This window comes from Schistocerca nitens, chromosome 2, assembly GCF_023898315.1.
Source record: "Schistocerca nitens isolate TAMUIC-IGC-003100 chromosome 2, iqSchNite1.1, whole genome shotgun sequence".
NCBI classification, from domain to species: Eukaryota; Metazoa; Arthropoda; class Insecta; order Orthoptera; family Acrididae; genus Schistocerca; species Schistocerca nitens.
In genome coordinates, this window is record NC_064615.1 from 40,458,133 (window position 1) to 40,473,994 (window position 15,862).

Here is a 15,862-nt window from a genome sequence, read left to right on the forward strand (position 1 = left end):
CCGCTAGCCACAACGCCGCCAAACGTGCAGGCATCTTGCTTCTTGTGCATATCACTTGGTATTTACCTGGCAGTGTCTCGCTGGAGGAAGCACTGTCTTTTACGAGAGAAAAATTAAATGGCACTTGCTGCGATCGAATACATGGCCTTTGTGTTCACACCACGACGCTCTAACCTACTCAGCTGACGAGCTATGCAATGGGGCCACGTCAGCAGTCCAGTACCCGGTCCACCGGCTCATCCACCTTCGTTACTGCCCTGCCAGTCATTTAAACACGTATCTGTTTTCGTTGACTTTTGCTTTCTTGACGTTGGACCCAAAAAGCACAACACAAAGAAAACGTAAACGCCGTGAGAATAGCCAAGACTCAGCAAACGAAAGTATGTTCGGCTACCGGGAACCGAATCCGGGCCGCCTGGCTGAAAGCCATGTCTCCTAACAGCTTTCCATTCCTTCTGACCGCCGGGCAATCAGACTTGCAGGGCAAGCTCCGTAACCACTGCCGTCTCTAATAATATCTCTCGAACCTGTTTGCGCGTAATTGACTTGCTTTCCCGCACGAAGGAAATGGCCAGTTAAGGAATATTTAAAATTCATTGTCAGATGTGGGGTTCGAACCCACGCTCCCGTTCGGGAACCAGAGCTTAAATCTGGCGCCTTAGACCGCTCGGCCAATCTGACTTGTGAGCGCAAACAAGCTGCTGCTGTCGTTCCTAGCAACATCTCCAGAGCCTTACTGCGAAATGTGCTTGTTTTTTCTTGTGTGAAGGAAATACGTTTTTTTAGAGTATTTTAGACGAGTTGTCAGATGTGAGGTTGCACCCCACCCTCACTTTCGGGAGCCAGAGCTTAAATATGGCGCCTGACACCGTTGTTTTCCGTCGCCTTCTGTCTTAAGTGGAACGAGCAGAACTCCAACTATCAATTTTTACATTGTCGCAGAGAAAACAACGAATGACAAGAAAAGGCCGTTCCCTAGCAACGGCTACGCTGTGCATTTCACCCTCAGGGGAAGCTAATGATATGCTCCAGGCGAGAATCAAACTAACCAACTTAACACTGTGATACGTACGCGCTTTCTACTTCTGTACTGGCACACATATGCTCAATCGTCTCTGGATCGTCAGTAAGTACGTCACATTACATATTTCTTTGATCACGCTGCTGTAAATTAAAGGGCAGTTTTTTCAATGGATGTCAGTTCTGCTTCTAGTTACGCTACATCGCCCTAGCAGCACCTACACACTGCGTTCAGATGTGCTCACCTCCGCCCTGGCGTAGAGCGCCTACAGCGTCATCGCCTTCGGCCTCTGGTGGCAGGAGGGTAGCCGACACATCGCGGCGTGAGTGAAACGCAGCGCAAGGCGGTGGTGGTGTAACGGTCAGCATGGTTGCTTCCCAAGCAGTTGATCCGGGTTCGACTCCCGGCCACCGCACGAAACGTAAATTTTTCTTCTAGGGATATTCCACGTAACGTAACGCGATCCTCGAACCTGAGAACTGTCGCGCTACGAATAGTTTTCCTTCGCCCCACGTCTCACTCCGTGTAGCCAGTGCGCTAGTCGCCGGATTTCGTTTCACAGCATCGTGTGTCTCCATGTGTCGACTTGTCTCGACTTTGCTCGGCTGACGCGAAAGCTGACGCTTGGAAACGGGCATATATGTAGAGGGCAGGCGCGAGAAACGACTGTGAGAGACCAAAAAACGACAAACACACGACAGAACCTTTCATTTTATTGTGGCCACAGATTCGCGCCTTAGTGTACCGAGAGGCAAGAGTGGCGTCAGCGTGCTGAACAGCATCATTAACGCTAAGCAGCAACGAAACCGAAGTAAAAAGGCAAAAGGAAAGAAGCTGAACGCAGGTCGAGCTCCCAGCTGGTCACCCACCCAACTACTAACCACACCCAACGGTTCTTAACTCCAATGAACAGCCGAGAACCGCTGCACTCAGTGTGCTACGGCCGCTAGCCACAACGCCGCCAAACGTGCAGGCATCTTGCTTCTTGTGCATATCACTTGGTATTTACCTGGCAGTGTCTCGCTGGAGGAAGCACTGTCTTTTACGAGAGAAAAATTAAATGGCACTTGCTGCGATCGAATACATGGCCTTTGTGTTCACACCACGACGCTCTAACCTACTCAGCTGACGAGCTATGCAATGGGGCCACGTCAGCAGTCCAGTACCCGGTCCACCGGCTCATCCACCTTCGTTACTGCCCTGCCAGTCATTTAAACACGTATCTGTTTTCGTTGACTTTTGCTTTCTTGACGTTGGACCCAAAAAGCACAACACAAAGAAAACGTAAACGCCGTGAGAATAGCCAAGACTCAGCAAACGAAAGTATGTTCGGCTACCGGGAACCGAATCCGGGCCGCCTGGCTGAAAGCCATGTCTCCTAACAGCTTTCCATTCCTTCTGACCGCCGGGCAATCAGACTTGCAGGGCAAGCTCCGTAACCACTGCCGTCTCTAATAATATCTCTCGAACCTGTTTGCGCGTAATTGACTTGCTTTCCCGCACGAAGGAAATGGCCAGTTAAGGAATATTTAAAATTCATTGTCAGATGTGGGGTTCGAACCCACGCTCCCGTTCGGGAACCAGAGCTTAAATCTGGCGCCTTAGACCGCTCGGCCAATCTGACTTGTGAGCGCAAACAAGCTGCTGCTGTCGTTCCTAGCAACATCTCCAGAGCCTTACTGCGAAATGTGCTTGTTTTTTCTTGTGTGAAGGAAATACGTTTTTTTAGAGTATTTTAGACGAGTTGTCAGATGTGAGGTTGCACCCCACCCTCACTTTCGGGAGCCAGAGCTTAAATATGGCGCCTGACACCGTTGTTTTCCGTCGCCTTCTGTCTTAAGTGGAACGAGCAGAACTCCAACTATCAATTTTTACATTGTCGCAGAGAAAACAACGAATGACAAGAAAAGGCCGTTCCCTAGCAACGGCTACGCTGTGCATTTCACCCTCAGGGGAAGCTAATGATATGCTCCAGGCGAGAATCAAACTAACCAACTTAACACTGTGATACGTACGCGCTTTCTACTTCTGTACTGGCACACATATGCTCAATCGTCTCTGGATCGTCAGTAAGTACGTCACATTACATATTTCTTTGATCACGCTGCTGTAAATTAAAGGGCAGTTTTTTCAATGGATGTCAGTTCTGCTTCTAGTTACGCTACATCGCCCTAGCAGCACCTACACACTGCGTTCAGATGTGCTCACCTCCGCCCTGGCGTAGAGCGCCTACAGCGTCATCGCCTTCGGCCTCTGGTGGCAGGAGGGTAGCCGACACATCGCGGCGTGAGTGAAACGCAGCGCAAGGCGGTGGTGGTGTAACGGTCAGCATGGTTGCTTCCCAAGCAGTTGATCCGGGTTCGACTCCCGGCCACCGCACGAAACGTAAATTTTTCTTCTAGGGATATTCCACGTAACGTAACGCGATCCTCGAACCTGAGAACTGTCGCGCTACGAATAGTTTTCCTTCGCCCCACGTCTCACTCCGTGTAGCCAGTGCGCTAGTCGCCGGATTTCGTTTCACAGCATCGTGTGTCTCCATGTGTCGACTTGTCTCGACTTTGCTCGGCTGACGCGAAAGCTGACGCTTGGAAACGGGCATATATGTAGAGGGCAGGCGCGAGAAACGACTGTGAGAGACCAAAAAACGACAAACACACGACAGAACCTTTCATTTTATTGTGGCCACAGATTCGCGCCTTAGTGTACCGAGAGGCAAGAGTGGCGTCAGCGTGCTGAACAGCATCATTAACGCTAAGCAGCAACGAAACCGAAGTAAAAAGGCAAAAGGAAAGAAGCTGAACGCAGGTCGAGCTCCCAGCTGGTCACCCACCCAACTACTAACCACACCCAACGGTTCTTAACTCCAATGAACAGCCGAGAACCGCTGCACTCAGTGTGCTACGGCCGCTAGCCACAACGCCGCCAAACGTGCAGGCATCTTGCTTCTTGTGCATATCACTTGGTATTTACCTGGCAGTGTCTCGCTGGAGGAAGCACTGTCTTTTACGAGAGAAAAATTAAATGGCACTTGCTGCGATCGAATACATGGCCTTTGTGTTCACACCACGACGCTCTAACCTACTCAGCTGACGAGCTATGCAATGGGGCCACGTCAGCAGTCCAGTACCCGGTCCACCGGCTCATCCACCTTCGTTACTGCCCTGCCAGTCATTTAAACACGTATCTGTTTTCGTTGACTTTTGCTTTCTTGACGTTGGACCCAAAAAGCACAACACAAAGAAAACGTAAACGCCGTGAGAATAGCCAAGACTCAGCAAACGAAAGTATGTTCGGCTACCGGGAACCGAATCCGGGCCGCCTGGCTGAAAGCCATGTCTCCTAACAGCTTTCCATTCCTTCTGACCGCCGGGCAATCAGACTTGCAGGGCAAGCTCCGTAACCACTGCCGTCTCTAATAATATCTCTCGAACCTGTTTGCGCGTAATTGACTTGCTTTCCCGCACGAAGGAAATGGCCAGTTAAGGAATATTTAAAATTCATTGTCAGATGTGGGGTTCGAACCCACGCTCCCGTTCGGGAACCAGAGCTTAAATCTGGCGCCTTAGACCGCTCGGCCAATCTGACTTGTGAGCGCAAACAAGCTGCTGCTGTCGTTCCTAGCAACATCTCCAGAGCCTTACTGCGAAATGTGCTTGTTTTTTCTTGTGTGAAGGAAATACGTTTTTTTAGAGTATTTTAGACGAGTTGTCAGATGTGAGGTTGCACCCCACCCTCACTTTCGGGAGCCAGAGCTTAAATATGGCGCCTGACACCGTTGTTTTCCGTCGCCTTCTGTCTTAAGTGGAACGAGCAGAACTCCAACTATCAATTTTTACATTGTCGCAGAGAAAACAACGAATGACAAGAAAAGGCCGTTCCCTAGCAACGGCTACGCTGTGCATTTCACCCTCAGGGGAAGCTAATGATATGCTCCAGGCGAGAATCAAACTAACCAACTTAACACTGTGATACGTACGCGCTTTCTACTTCTGTACTGGCACACATATGCTCAATCGTCTCTGGATCGTCAGTAAGTACGTCACATTACATATTTCTTTGATCACGCTGCTGTAAATTAAAGGGCAGTTTTTTCAATGGATGTCAGTTCTGCTTCTAGTTACGCTACATCGCCCTAGCAGCACCTACACACTGCGTTCAGATGTGCTCACCTCCGCCCTGGCGTAGAGCGCCTACAGCGTCATCGCCTTCGGCCTCTGGTGGCAGGAGGGTAGCCGACACATCGCGGCGTGAGTGAAACGCAGCGCAAGGCGGTGGTGGTGTAACGGTCAGCATGGTTGCTTCCCAAGCAGTTGATCCGGGTTCGACTCCCGGCCACCGCACGAAACGTAAATTTTTCTTCTAGGGATATTCCACGTAACGTAACGCGATCCTCGAACCTGAGAACTGTCGCGCTACGAATAGTTTTCCTTCGCCCCACGTCTCACTCCGTGTAGCCAGTGCGCTAGTCGCCGGATTTCGTTTCACAGCATCGTGTGTCTCCATGTGTCGACTTGTCTCGACTTTGCTCGGCTGACGCGAAAGCTGACGCTTGGAAACGGGCATATATGTAGAGGGCAGGCGCGAGAAACGACTGTGAGAGACCAAAAAACGACAAACACACGACAGAACCTTTCATTTTATTGTGGCCACAGATTCGCGCCTTAGTGTACCGAGAGGCAAGAGTGGCGTCAGCGTGCTGAACAGCATCATTAACGCTAAGCAGCAACGAAACCGAAGTAAAAAGGCAAAAGGAAAGAAGCTGAACGCAGGTCGAGCTCCCAGCTGGTCACCCACCCAACTACTAACCACACCCAACGGTTCTTAACTCCAATGAACAGCCGAGAACCGCTGCACTCAGTGTGCTACGGCCGCTAGCCACAACGCCGCCAAACGTGCAGGCATCTTGCTTCTTGTGCATATCACTTGGTATTTACCTGGCAGTGTCTCGCTGGAGGAAGCACTGTCTTTTACGAGAGAAAAATTAAATGGCACTTGCTGCGATCGAATACATGGCCTTTGTGTTCACACCACGACGCTCTAACCTACTCAGCTGACGAGCTATGCAATGGGGCCACGTCAGCAGTCCAGTACCCGGTCCACCGGCTCATCCACCTTCGTTACTGCCCTGCCAGTCATTTAAACACGTATCTGTTTTCGTTGACTTTTGCTTTCTTGACGTTGGACCCAAAAAGCACAACACAAAGAAAACGTAAACGCCGTGAGAATAGCCAAGACTCAGCAAACGAAAGTATGTTCGGCTACCGGGAACCGAATCCGGGCCGCCTGGCTGAAAGCCATGTCTCCTAACAGCTTTCCATTCCTTCTGACCGCCGGGCAATCAGACTTGCAGGGCAAGCTCCGTAACCACTGCCGTCTCTAATAATATCTCTCGAACCTGTTTGCGCGTAATTGACTTGCTTTCCCGCACGAAGGAAATGGCCAGTTTTGGAATATTTAAAATTCATTGTCAGATGTGGGGTTCGAACCCACGCTCCCGTTCGGGAACCAGAGCTTAAATCTGGCGCCTTAGACCGCTCGGCCAATCTGACTTGTGAGCGCAAACAAGCTGCTGCTGTCGTTCCTAGCAACATCTCCAGAGCCTTACTGCGAAATGTGCTTGTTTTTTCTTGTGTGAAGGAAATACGTTTTTTTAGAGTATTTTAGACGAGTTGTCAGATGTGAGGTTGCACCCCACCCTCACTTTCGGGAGCCAGAGCTTAAATATGGCGCCTGACACCGTTGTTTTCCGTCGCCTTCTGTCTTAAGTGGAACGAGCAGAACTCCAACTATCAATTTTTACATTGTCGCAGAGAAAACAACGAATGACAAGAAAAGGCCGTTCCCTAGCAACGGCTACGCTGTGCATTTCACCCTCAGGGGAAGCTAATGATATGCTCCAGGCGAGAATCAAACTAACCAACTTAACACTGTGATACGTACGCGCTTTCTACTTCTGTACTGGCACACATATGCTCAATCGTCTCTGGATCGTCAGTAAGTACGTCACATTACATATTTCTTTGATCACGCTGCTGTAAATTAAAGGGCAGTTTTTTCAATGGATGTCAGTTCTGCTTCTAGTTACGCTACATCGCCCTAGCAGCACCTACACACTGCGTTCAGATGTGCTCACCTCCGCCCTGGCGTAGAGCGCCTACAGCGTCATCGCCTTCGGCCTCTGGTGGCAGGAGGGTAGCCGACACATCGCGGCGTGAGTGAAACGCAGCGCAAGGCGGTGGTGGTGTAACGGTCAGCATGGTTGCTTCCCAAGCAGTTGATCCGGGTTCGACTCCCGGCCACCGCACGAAACGTAAATTTTTCTTCTAGGGATATTCCACGTAACGTAACGCGATCCTCGAACCTGAGAACTGTCGCGCTACGAATAGTTTTCCTTCGCCCCACGTCTCACTCCGTGTAGCCAGTGCGCTAGTCGCCGGATTTCGTTTCACAGCATCGTGTGTCTCCATGTGTCGACTTGTCTCGACTTTGCTCGGCTGACGCGAAAGCTGACGCTTGGAAACGGGCATATATGTAGAGGGCAGGCGCGAGAAACGACTGTGAGAGACCAAAAAACGACAAACACACGACAGAACCTTTCATTTTATTGTGGCCACAGATTCGCGCCTTAGTGTACCGAGAGGCAAGAGTGGCGTCAGCGTGCTGAACAGCATCATTAACGCTAAGCAGCAACGAAACCGAAGTAAAAAGGCAAAAGGAAAGAAGCTGAACGCAGGTCGAGCTCCCAGCTGGTCACCCACCCAACTACTAACCACACCCAACGGTTCTTAACTCCAATGAACAGCCGAGAACCGCTGCACTCAGTGTGCTACGGCCGCTAGCCACAACGCCGCCAAACGTGCAGGCATCTTGCTTCTTGTGCATATCACTTGGTATTTACCTGGCAGTGTCTCGCTGGAGGAAGCACTGTCTTTTACGAGAGAAAAATTAAATGGCACTTGCTGCGATCGAATACATGGCCTTTGTGTTCACACCACGACGCTCTAACCTACTCAGCTGACGAGCTATGCAATGGGGCCACGTCAGCAGTCCAGTACCCGGTCCACCGGCTCATCCACCTTCGTTACTGCCCTGCCAGTCATTTAAACACGTATCTGTTTTCGTTGACTTTTGCTTTCTTGACGTTGGACCCAAAAAGCACAACACAAAGAAAACGTAAACGCCGTGAGAATAGCCAAGACTCAGCAAACGAAAGTATGTTCGGCTACCGGGAACCGAATCCGGGCCGCCTGGCTGAAAGCCATGTCTCCTAACAGCTTTCCATTCCTTCTGACCGCCGGGCAATCAGACTTGCAGGGCAAGCTCCGTAACCACTGCCGTCTCTAATAATATCTCTCGAACCTGTTTGCGCGTAATTGACTTGCTTTCCCGCACGAAGGAAATGGCCAGTTAAGGAATATTTAAAATTCATTGTCAGATGTGGGGTTCGAACCCACGCTCCCGTTCGGGAACCAGAGCTTAAATCTGGCGCCTTAGACCGCTCGGCCAATCTGACTTGTGAGCGCAAACAAGCTGCTGCTGTCGTTCCTAGCAACATCTCCAGAGCCTTACTGCGAAATGTGCTTGTTTTTTCTTGTGTGAAGGAAATACGTTTTTTTAGAGTATTTTAGACGAGTTGTCAGATGTGAGGTTGCACCCCACCCTCACTTTCGGGAGCCAGAGCTTAAATATGGCGCCTGACACCGTTGTTTTCCGTCGCCTTCTGTCTTAAGTGGAACGAGCAGAACTCCAACTATCAATTTTTACATTGTCGCAGAGAAAACAACGAATGACAAGAAAAGGCCGTTCCCTAGCAACGGCTACGCTGTGCATTTCACCCTCAGGGGAAGCTAATGATATGCTCCAGGCGAGAATCAAACTAACCAACTTAACACTGTGATACGTACGCGCTTTCTACTTCTGTACTGGCACACATATGCTCAATCGTCTCTGGATCGTCAGTAAGTACGTCACATTACATATTTCTTTGATCACGCTGCTGTAAATTAAAGGGCAGTTTTTTCAATGGATGTCAGTTCTGCTTCTAGTTACGCTACATCGCCCTAGCAGCACCTACACACTGCGTTCAGATGTGCTCACCTCCGCCCTGGCGTAGAGCGCCTACAGCGTCATCGCCTTCGGCCTCTGGTGGCAGGAGGGTAGCCGACACATCGCGGCGTGAGTGAAACGCAGCGCAAGGCGGTGGTGGTGTAACGGTCAGCATGGTTGCTTCCCAAGCAGTTGATCCGGGTTCGACTCCCGGCCACCGCACGAAACGTAAATTTTTCTTCTAGGGATATTCCACGTAACGTAACGCGATCCTCGAACCTGAGAACTGTCGCGCTACGAATAGTTTTCCTTCGCCCCACGTCTCACTCCGTGTAGCCAGTGCGCTAGTCGCCGGATTTCGTTTCACAGCATCGTGTGTCTCCATGTGTCGACTTGTCTCGACTTTGCTCGGCTGACGCGAAAGCTGACGCTTGGAAACGGGCATATATGTAGAGGGCAGGCGCGAGAAACGACTGTGAGAGACCAAAAAACGACAAACACACGACAGAACCTTTCATTTTATTGTGGCCACAGATTCGCGCCTTAGTGTACCGAGAGGCAAGAGTGGCGTCAGCGTGCTGAACAGCATCATTAACGCTAAGCAGCAACGAAACCGAAGTAAAAAGGCAAAAGGAAAGAAGCTGAACGCAGGTCGAGCTCCCAGCTGGTCACCCACCCAACTACTAACCACACCCAACGGTTCTTAACTCCAATGAACAGCCGAGAACCGCTGCACTCAGTGTGCTACGGCCGCTAGCCACAACGCCGCCAAACGTGCAGGCATCTTGCTTCTTGTGCATATCACTTGGTATTTACCTGGCAGTGTCTCGCTGGAGGAAGCACTGTCTTTTACGAGAGAAAAATTAAATGGCACTTGCTGCGATCGAATACATGGCCTTTGTGTTCACACCACGACGCTCTAACCTACTCAGCTGACGAGCTATGCAATGGGGCCACGTCAGCAGTCCAGTACCCGGTCCACCGGCTCATCCACCTTCGTTACTGCCCTGCCAGTCATTTAAACACGTATCTGTTTTCGTTGACTTTTGCTTTCTTGACGTTGGACCCAAAAAGCACAACACAAAGAAAACGTAAACGCCGTGAGAATAGCCAAGACTCAGCAAACGAAAGTATGTTCGGCTACCGGGAACCGAATCCGGGCCGCCTGGCTGAAAGCCATGTCTCCTAACAGCTTTCCATTCCTTCTGACCGCCGGGCAATCAGACTTGCAGGGCAAGCTCCGTAACCACTGCCGTCTCTAATAATATCTCTCGAACCTGTTTGCGCGTAATTGACTTGCTTTCCCGCACGAAGGAAATGGCCAGTTTTGGAATATTTAAAATTCATTGTCAGATGTGGGGTTCGAACCCACGCTCCCGTTCGGGAACCAGAGCTTAAATCTGGCGCCTTAGACCGCTCGGCCAATCTGACTTGTGAGCGCAAACAAGCTGCTGCTGTCGTTCCTAGCAACATCTCCAGAGCCTTACTGCGAAATGTGCTTGTTTTTTCTTGTGTGAAGGAAATACGTTTTTTTAGAGTATTTTAGACGAGTTGTCAGATGTGAGGTTGCACCCCACCCTCACTTTCGGGAGCCAGAGCTTAAATATGGCGCCTGACACCGTTGTTTTCCGTCGCCTTCTGTCTTAAGTGGAACGAGCAGAACTCCAACTATCAATTTTTACATTGTCGCAGAGAAAACAACGAATGACAAGAAAAGGCCGTTCCCTAGCAACGGCTACGCTGTGCATTTCACCCTCAGGGGAAGCTAATGATATGCTCCAGGCGAGAATCAAACTAACCAACTTAACACTGTGATACGTACGCGCTTTCTACTTCTGTACTGGCACACATATGCTCAATCGTCTCTGGATCGTCAGTAAGTACGTCACATTACATATTTCTTTGATCACGCTGCTGTAAATTAAAGGGCAGTTTTTTCAATGGATGTCAGTTCTGCTTCTAGTTACGCTACATCGCCCTAGCAGCACCTACACACTGCGTTCAGATGTGCTCACCTCCGCCCTGGCGTAGAGCGCCTACAGCGTCATCGCCTTCGGCCTCTGGTGGCAGGAGGGTAGCCGACACATCGCGGCGTGAGTGAAACGCAGCGCAAGGCGGTGGTGGTGTAACGGTCAGCATGGTTGCTTCCCAAGCAGTTGATCCGGGTTCGACTCCCGGCCACCGCACGAAACGTAAATTTTTCTTCTAGGGATATTCCACGTAACGTAACGCGATCCTCGAACCTGAGAACTGTCGCGCTACGAATAGTTTTCCTTCGCCCCACGTCTCACTCCGTGTAGCCAGTGCGCTAGTCGCCGGATTTCGTTTCACAGCATCGTGTGTCTCCATGTGTCGACTTGTCTCGACTTTGCTCGGCTGACGCGAAAGCTGACGCTTGGAAACGGGCATATATGTAGAGGGCAGGCGCGAGAAACGACTGTGAGAGACCAAAAAACGACAAACACACGACAGAACCTTTCATTTTATTGTGGCCACAGATTCGCGCCTTAGTGTACCGAGAGGCAAGAGTGGCGTCAGCGTGCTGAACAGCATCATTAACGCTAAGCAGCAACGAAACCGAAGTAAAAAGGCAAAAGGAAAGAAGCTGAACGCAGGTCGAGCTCCCAGCTGGTCACCCACCCAACTACTAACCACACCCAACGGTTCTTAACTCCAATGAACAGCCGAGAACCGCTGCACTCAGTGTGCTACGGCCGCTAGCCACAACGCCGCCAAACGTGCAGGCATCTTGCTTCTTGTGCATATCACTTGGTATTTACCTGGCAGTGTCTCGCTGGAGGAAGCACTGTCTTTTACGAGAGAAAAATTAAATGGCACTTGCTGCGATCGAATACATGGCCTTTGTGTTCACACCACGACGCTCTAACCTACTCAGCTGACGAGCTATGCAATGGGGCCACGTCAGCAGTCCAGTACCCGGTCCACCGGCTCATCCACCTTCGTTACTGCCCTGCCAGTCATTTAAACACGTATCTGTTTTCGTTGACTTTTGCTTTCTTGACGTTGGACCCAAAAAGCACAACACAAAGAAAACGTAAACGCCGTGAGAATAGCCAAGACTCAGCAAACGAAAGTATGTTCGGCTACCGGGAACCGAATCCGGGCCGCCTGGCTGAAAGCCATGTCTCCTAACAGCTTTCCATTCCTTCTGACCGCCGGGCAATCAGACTTGCAGGGCAAGCTCCGTAACCACTGCCGTCTCTAATAATATCTCTCGAACCTGTTTGCGCGTAATTGACTTGCTTTCCCGCACGAAGGAAATGGCCAGTTTTGGAATATTTAAAATTCATTGTCAGATGTGGGGTTCGAACCCACGCTCCCGTTCGGGAACCAGAGCTTAAATCTGGCGCCTTAGACCGCTCGGCCAATCTGACTTGTGAGCGCAAACAAGCTGCTGCTGTCGTTCCTAGCAACATCTCCAGAGCCTTACTGCGAAATGTGCTTGTTTTTTCTTGTGTGAAGGAAATACGTTTTTTTAGAGTATTTTAGACGAGTTGTCAGATGTGAGGTTGCACCCCACCCTCACTTTCGGGAGCCAGAGCTTAAATATGGCGCCTGACACCGTTGTTTTCCGTCGCCTTCTGTCTTAAGTGGAACGAGCAGAACTCCAACTATCAATTTTTACATTGTCGCAGAGAAAACAACGAATGACAAGAAAAGGCCGTTCCCTAGCAACGGCTACGCTGTGCATTTCACCCTCAGGGGAAGCTAATGATATGCTCCAGGCGAGAATCAAACTAACCAACTTAACACTGTGATACGTACGCGCTTTCTACTTCTGTACTGGCACACATATGCTCAATCGTCTCTGGATCGTCAGTAAGTACGTCACATTACATATTTCTTTGATCACGCTGCTGTAAATTAAAGGGCAGTTTTTTCAATGGATGTCAGTTCTGCTTCTAGTTACGCTACATCGCCCTAGCAGCACCTACACACTGCGTTCAGATGTGCTCACCTCCGCCCTGGCGTAGAGCGCCTACAGCGTCATCGCCTTCGGCCTCTGGTGGCAGGAGGGTAGCCGACACATCGCGGCGTGAGTGAAACGCAGCGCAAGGCGGTGGTGGTGTAACGGTCAGCATGGTTGCTTCCCAAGCAGTTGATCCGGGTTCGACTCCCGGCCACCGCACGAAACGTAAATTTTTCTTCTAGGGATATTCCACGTAACGTAACGCGATCCTCGAACCTGAGAACTGTCGCGCTACGAATAGTTTTCCTTCGCCCCACGTCTCACTCCGTGTAGCCAGTGCGCTAGTCGCCGGATTTCGTTTCACAGCATCGTGTGTCTCCATGTGTCGACTTGTCTCGACTTTGCTCGGCTGACGCGAAAGCTGACGCTTGGAAACGGGCATATATGTAGAGGGCAGGCGCGAGAAACGACTGTGAGAGACCAAAAAACGACAAACACACGACAGAACCTTTCATTTTATTGTGGCCACAGATTCGCGCCTTAGTGTACCGAGAGGCAAGAGTGGCGTCAGCGTGCTGAACAGCATCATTAACGCTAAGCAGCAACGAAACCGAAGTAAAAAGGCAAAAGGAAAGAAGCTGAACGCAGGTCGAGCTCCCAGCTGGTCACCCACCCAACTACTAACCACACCCAACGGTTCTTAACTCCAATGAACAGCCGAGAACCGCTGCACTCAGTGTGCTACGGCCGCTAGCCACAACGCCGCCAAACGTGCAGGCATCTTGCTTCTTGTGCATATCACTTGGTATTTACCTGGCAGTGTCTCGCTGGAGGAAGCACTGTCTTTTACGAGAGAAAAATTAAATGGCACTTGCTGCGATCGAATACATGGCCTTTGTGTTCACACCACGACGCTCTAACCTACTCAGCTGACGAGCTATGCAATGGGGCCACGTCAGCAGTCCAGTACCCGGTCCACCGGCTCATCCACCTTCGTTACTGCCCTGCCAGTCATTTAAACACGTATCTGTTTTCGTTGACTTTTGCTTTCTTGACGTTGGACCCAAAAAGCACAACACAAAGAAAACGTAAACGCCGTGAGAATAGCCAAGACTCAGCAAACGAAAGTATGTTCGGCTACCGGGAACCGAATCCGGGCCGCCTGGCTGAAAGCCATGTCTCCTAACAGCTTTCCATTCCTTCTGACCGCCGGGCAATCAGACTTGCAGGGCAAGCTCCGTAACCACTGCCGTCTCTAATAATATCTCTCGAACCTGTTTGCGCGTAATTGACTTGCTTTCCCGCACGAAGGAAATGGCCAGTTTTGGAATATTTAAAATTCATTGTCAGATGTGGGGTTCGAACCCACGCTCCCGTTCGGGAACCAGAGCTTAAATCTGGCGCCTTAGACCGCTCGGCCAATCTGACTTGTGAGCGCAAACAAGCTGCTGCTGTCGTTCCTAGCAACATCTCCAGAGCCTTACTGCGAAATGTGCTTGTTTTTTCTTGTGTGAAGGAAATACGTTTTTTTAGAGTATTTTAGACGAGTTGTCAGATGTGAGGTTGCACCCCACCCTCACTTTCGGGAGCCAGAGCTTAAATATGGCGCCTGACACCGTTGTTTTCCGTCGCCTTCTGTCTTAAGTGGAACGAGCAGAACTCCAACTATCAATTTTTACATTGTCGCAGAGAAAACAACGAATGACAAGAAAAGGCCGTTCCCTAGCAACGGCTACGCTGTGCATTTCACCCTCAGGGGAAGCTAATGATATGCTCCAGGCGAGAATCAAACTAACCAACTTAACACTGTGATACGTACGCGCTTTCTACTTCTGTACTGGCACACATATGCTCAATCGTCTCTGGATCGTCAGTAAGTACGTCACATTACATATTTCTTTGATCACGCTGCTGTAAATTAAAGGGCAGTTTTTTCAATGGATGTCAGTTCTGCTTCTAGTTACGCTACATCGCCCTAGCAGCACCTACACACTGCGTTCAGATGTGCTCACCTCCGCCCTGGCGTAGAGCGCCTACAGCGTCATCGCCTTCGGCCTCTGGTGGCAGGAGGGTAGCCGACACATCGCGGCGTGAGTGAAACGCAGCGCAAGGCGGTGGTGGTGTAACGGTCAGCATGGTTGCTTCCCAAGCAGTTGATCCGGGTTCGACTCCCGGCCACCGCACGAAACGTAAATTTTTCTTCTAGGGATATTCCACGTAACGTAACGCGATCCTCGAACCTGAGAACTGTCGCGCTACGAATAGTTTTCCTTCGCCCCACGTCTCACTCCGTGTAGCCAGTGCGCTAGTCGCCGGATTTCGTTTCACAGCATCGTGTGTCTCCATGTGTCGACTTGTCTCGACTTTGCTCGGCTGACGCGAAAGCTGACGCTTGGAAACGGGCATATATGTAGAGGGCAGGCGCGAGAAACGACTGTGAGAGACCAAAAAACGACAAACACACGACAGAACCTTTCATTTTATTGTGGCCACAGATTCGCGCCTTAGTGTACCGAGAGGCAAGAGTGGCGTCAGCGTGCTGAACAGCATCATTAACGCTAAGCAGCAACGAAACCGAAGTAAAAAGGCAAAAGGAAAGAAGCTGAACGCAGGTCGAGCTCCCAGCTGGTCACCCACCCAACTACTAACCACACCCAACGGTTCTTAACTCCAATGAACAGCCGAGAACCGCTGCACTCAGTGTGCTACGGCCGCTAGCCACAACGCCGCCAAACGTGCAGGCATCTTGCTTCTTGTGCATATCACTTGGTATTTACCTGGCAGTGTCTCGCTGGAGGAAGCACTGTCTTTTACGAGAGAAAAATTAAATGGCACTTGCTGCGATCGAATACATGGCCTTT

The 15,862-nt window shown here is 50.5% G+C and overlaps 16 non-coding genes across 16 annotated transcripts; 8 read left to right on the forward strand and 8 right to left on the reverse strand.

The window, feature by feature from the left end:
• Nucleotides 1–597: 597 nt before the first annotated feature.
• On the reverse strand, nt 598–681 carry Trnal-uaa (transfer RNA leucine (anticodon UAA)). Its single transcript has one exon. It is a non-coding gene; the product is annotated as a tRNA-Leu (tRNA).
• A 683-nt stretch (nt 682–1,364) lies between these two features.
• Nucleotides 1,365–1,436, forward strand: Trnag-ccc (transfer RNA glycine (anticodon CCC)). Its single transcript has one exon. It is a non-coding gene; the product is annotated as a tRNA-Gly (tRNA).
• A 1,125-nt stretch (nt 1,437–2,561) lies between these two features.
• On the reverse strand, nt 2,562–2,645 carry Trnal-uaa (transfer RNA leucine (anticodon UAA)). Its single transcript has one exon. It is a non-coding gene; the product is annotated as a tRNA-Leu (tRNA).
• Nucleotides 2,646–3,328: 683 nt separating this feature from the next.
• On the forward strand, nt 3,329–3,400 carry Trnag-ccc (transfer RNA glycine (anticodon CCC)). The gene has a single exon. It is a non-coding gene; the product is annotated as a tRNA-Gly (tRNA).
• Nucleotides 3,401–4,525: 1,125 nt separating this feature from the next.
• On the reverse strand, nt 4,526–4,609 carry Trnal-uaa (transfer RNA leucine (anticodon UAA)). The gene has a single exon. It is a non-coding gene; the product is annotated as a tRNA-Leu (tRNA).
• A 683-nt stretch (nt 4,610–5,292) lies between these two features.
• Nucleotides 5,293–5,364, forward strand: Trnag-ccc (transfer RNA glycine (anticodon CCC)). The gene has a single exon. It is a non-coding gene; the product is annotated as a tRNA-Gly (tRNA).
• A 1,125-nt stretch (nt 5,365–6,489) lies between these two features.
• On the reverse strand, nt 6,490–6,573 carry Trnal-uaa (transfer RNA leucine (anticodon UAA)). The gene has a single exon. It is a non-coding gene; the product is annotated as a tRNA-Leu (tRNA).
• Nucleotides 6,574–7,256: 683 nt separating this feature from the next.
• Trnag-ccc (transfer RNA glycine (anticodon CCC)) lies at nt 7,257–7,328 on the forward strand. Its single transcript has one exon. It is a non-coding gene; the product is annotated as a tRNA-Gly (tRNA).
• A 1,125-nt stretch (nt 7,329–8,453) lies between these two features.
• Trnal-uaa (transfer RNA leucine (anticodon UAA)) lies at nt 8,454–8,537 on the reverse strand. The gene has a single exon. It is a non-coding gene; the product is annotated as a tRNA-Leu (tRNA).
• A 683-nt stretch (nt 8,538–9,220) lies between these two features.
• Trnag-ccc (transfer RNA glycine (anticodon CCC)) lies at nt 9,221–9,292 on the forward strand. Its single transcript has one exon. It is a non-coding gene; the product is annotated as a tRNA-Gly (tRNA).
• Nucleotides 9,293–10,417: 1,125 nt separating this feature from the next.
• Trnal-uaa (transfer RNA leucine (anticodon UAA)) lies at nt 10,418–10,501 on the reverse strand. The gene has a single exon. It is a non-coding gene; the product is annotated as a tRNA-Leu (tRNA).
• Nucleotides 10,502–11,184: 683 nt separating this feature from the next.
• Trnag-ccc (transfer RNA glycine (anticodon CCC)) lies at nt 11,185–11,256 on the forward strand. The gene has a single exon. It is a non-coding gene; the product is annotated as a tRNA-Gly (tRNA).
• A 1,125-nt stretch (nt 11,257–12,381) lies between these two features.
• Nucleotides 12,382–12,465, reverse strand: Trnal-uaa (transfer RNA leucine (anticodon UAA)). Its single transcript has one exon. It is a non-coding gene; the product is annotated as a tRNA-Leu (tRNA).
• A 683-nt stretch (nt 12,466–13,148) lies between these two features.
• On the forward strand, nt 13,149–13,220 carry Trnag-ccc (transfer RNA glycine (anticodon CCC)). Its single transcript has one exon. It is a non-coding gene; the product is annotated as a tRNA-Gly (tRNA).
• Nucleotides 13,221–14,345: 1,125 nt separating this feature from the next.
• Nucleotides 14,346–14,429, reverse strand: Trnal-uaa (transfer RNA leucine (anticodon UAA)). Its single transcript has one exon. It is a non-coding gene; the product is annotated as a tRNA-Leu (tRNA).
• Nucleotides 14,430–15,112: 683 nt separating this feature from the next.
• Trnag-ccc (transfer RNA glycine (anticodon CCC)) lies at nt 15,113–15,184 on the forward strand. Its single transcript has one exon. It is a non-coding gene; the product is annotated as a tRNA-Gly (tRNA).
• Nucleotides 15,185–15,862: the final 678 nt, after the last annotated feature.